Source organism: Ostrinia nubilalis, chromosome 18, assembly GCF_963855985.1.
Source record: "Ostrinia nubilalis chromosome 18, ilOstNubi1.1, whole genome shotgun sequence".
NCBI classification, from domain to species: Eukaryota; Metazoa; Arthropoda; class Insecta; order Lepidoptera; family Crambidae; genus Ostrinia; species Ostrinia nubilalis.
This window is the reverse complement of record NC_087105.1, coordinates 166579-169903: the sequence shown is the minus strand read 5'-3', so window position 1 is coordinate 169903 and position 3325 is coordinate 166579. Positions and strand designations below refer to the sequence as shown.

The following is a 3325-nucleotide window of genomic DNA, read 5'->3' as shown; positions in this document are numbered from 1 at the left end:
AATTTTACTGATTGCATTTTTGGCATCAGTATCACCCCCTGATAGTTATTTTGAAAATTATATTTCATGTACAGAATTGACCTCTCTACAGATTTATTATAAGTAGGTATAGATATGTAGGAGAGACGTCTTAATTACACTTTAAATCGTAGATCGATAAAGAACCCCTTTGTCAAACCGTATGAATAGCAGCAAATAGAACTTTGCGTATTGGAAAAATAGGAATGCCTACGGAAAAGCCAAACATTTTTTAAAAAGAAGTTAATATATTTTACTTACATTTAAATCCAAAAATATCTTTATTCCGACCCAAGGGTAAGTAGGCAGTTATGTAGGTATAAATGAAAATACGTATGTAGGTACTTATTATTTATTAATGGTCATGTTCTACATTTTCTATTAAATATGGGCCCAATACATCAATGATGTCGCCATCACAACAAAGTACCATAAATGGTTTAACGAGATTCCGATATTTGTATAGGGAATAAGTTTTTTTTTTGGTATGCATAATTGCTACTTTTTTGCACATAAATGTATGTATGTACCATCCATGATGACAATAGCCTTTCTTTGTGGTAAATCGTTTCCTGGCTTCCCGAAAAGAGACTGGAACATAAAGGTTTCTTTGGGCTACTTCCTCTCTACTAATATGTTGTAACCCTAAATGTGCTGGTACGAAATGTTCCTCCATCATACTGCGTGCTTTCATTACATATTTTGTAAGAGTACTCCTTGAAATGCCAAGTAATGTAGCTATTCTGTCATCTGAATCACCGGTCCTCAGCTTCATTAAATAAGCACCAACTGTAGTAATTCGTGCTCTCTGATAGTATCTATGGCAAAGAAGATCTGAAGGACGAATCTGAAAATAAAATAAAACATCAGATTCACAGTTCAACAATAAGAAGAGCAATATTTATATAGGATTAACGACTTTTGTGTGTAACGGAATAGTAAGATGAGTGATGAAAGATAATTTATGATTTGAACGCTGAATGATGAGGAATGATTGGTCTATGGAGGAAACGAAAGGGATGAATGAGGAACGAGGATTGAGAGTGAGAATAGTGGTAGTTTAAAAGAGTAGTCTGTTGTTATGCAGGAAGTATAAATAAAACTTTACTGAGTTTATTTGGCTCAGGGAATTTTTAACTGGCTTTATAATAGTAAAAATTATGTTTAATATTATGTAAGTAATAATATTGCAATATTTTAATAATATAAGTCTATTTGTATTATACAGGGTGGAAACGATAAGTGATCTATAACACTTTTAATATTGTGTGGCTGGCATACATTTAGTATGGAGGCTGAAAACATTGAATTTTCGGATAGATCCAGTTAATTCTGTAACTATTTACTGATACCGTTAGAAAGAGCTCGTGAAGCACTTTCAGGATGAGTAACCAGTTTTTCGATATCTTGTGTAGTTTAGAAATAATCGAGTGAGATCACTTATCGTTTCCACCCTGTATAACCTGTATGGATGAGAGTAGTGGCAGATTGAAAGCAATGGAAGGAGTTGAAGGATGGGAAGGCTGATTCGGAAAAAACCTTTTTTATTATTATAATAAACCGGCATAATTATTTTTATGTATTATAAAACTGGCAGGGCTCTTACCTCTCTGGGTTGAATCCAATTTCGAACAATGTTTAATATATCTTGATTATTCTCTGTATCCAAACAATGACTTCAAGTTTGCAATAATGAACAACCACATCCAACACAAACTTGTTGGTGACCTACCGGGGCACCGGTTGGCATATCTGGAGAGTCTTGTGAAGTAGGTGTGGTATCTCTTTGCAATAATGAGTGACAAGCCCCACAGATGTAGTCATTTGCAGTAACCTGTTTAAAAATAATAATAATTAGAAATAAGTTTAAAAAAATTATCAGTTTTTTAATGTCCCGCACTTAAATTATTTTATTTTAGTATTAATTTACAGAAACCAATAACTTTACAAGAATTAGACTGATTGTATAGCCAATAACATTTTATTAAATAAGGACTTTAGCGTGCATTACCTCTAATGGAGTTAGTCGTTCCACAATTATGTTCCTGATGTTAATATGATGTTGAGTGTTAGTTCTCAGGGACATGAGCTGATGTGAACGTGTTCTAGGCTCTAGTGTTCTACTGCAAAGCACACATTTTCTGCTAAGATTTGAAGTAGATGCATTTGTGTTGTATCTTGGGCATTGTCCAACATGTTGTGCATATAAGATCATGAGCTGTAACCTGTAAAAATAAATAGATTCATTGCATGCCATGCCACACATACTCCTGTGCGTTGAATAAATTGAGCCGCAAACCATAAAAAAAATGATAACTCAATATTATGTGCTGTTAGTAGAATTTTGGGTCAGAGGGTAGGGTTAAACAGCTTTAGTAAATAAGCATTGTTGTTATAATAATTAATTATGACGTGTTACAAACTTAGTTACAAAAAATAATAATCTAGTAGTCTTAGTTCCAAAAAACAAAACAAAACAAGCTTTCATTGAGAGCAGGGAGATAGTGTCAAAGTAAATAATTCCTTAGATTTACACCAAAACCAGCTGGATTGTCAACATAATTGTTGTTTCGCTCATGCCTCCATTGCGCTGTACCATCGACTAGTTTCTTACAATCGAATCGGGCCTGGCTGTCCACACTGTCCAGGGTTGAACCACAGAAAATAGCGGAACATTCATTTCAAGACAACCCGCCATGAGAATGGCAATTCAGAAGTTTGGCAAGGCTAGTACTTATTCATAAGATTGCAGAGCAAAATGTAGGTACTTACCGATCGAGGTGCTGCCCATTGTTGTGTATAATTAAGTTGCTCATTTTCTAACACCATAGAACCACCAGCCGAGCCTTGGCCGAGCCACACAAAAACAGTAAATCCCAGGCTGAGTATGTCGTTATTGCAATCAATCAGAGTCCGTTTGAATAGCCAAGTTTGTAGTTAATAAAGTTCCGAAAATAAAAGCTAAAACACAAACGAATCACAAAGAAGGATCAAGCAAGACAGCAACACAGCAAGAGTGAGTGAGATAGAAAAGGTGATGCGAGTGAATGACAATTTGACTAACAAATAGGGATGTCCATTTAGAATAGACATAATCGATTAAATTGATCGTTTTTGAAAAATTTTATTTTTAAACATTGTGTTGCTATAAATATTTATTTTATTTATTTAATAGGACAACCAACAAGACATACACTGGAAGACAATCAATATTTACAACGTATTTAACTTAATCTAAGTGCTGCCTTAATTATAGGTTGCCACGGCATGCAATAGTGGACTTATACATAAACAGTGTCTACACTTA

General features: G+C 34.3%; 1 long non-coding RNA gene across 1 annotated transcript; it reads right to left on the bottom strand.

Moving 5' to 3' along the window:
* Positions 1–386: 386 nt before the first annotated feature.
* LOC135080331 (uncharacterized) lies at positions 387–3011 on the bottom strand. The gene is made up of 4 exons (XR_010258976.1): positions 2791–3011; positions 2030–2243; positions 1625–1852; positions 387–865 (listed from the first exon to the last, which is right to left on the bottom strand). It is a non-coding gene; the product is annotated as an uncharacterized LOC135080331 (long non-coding RNA).
* Positions 3012–3325: the final 314 nt, after the last annotated feature.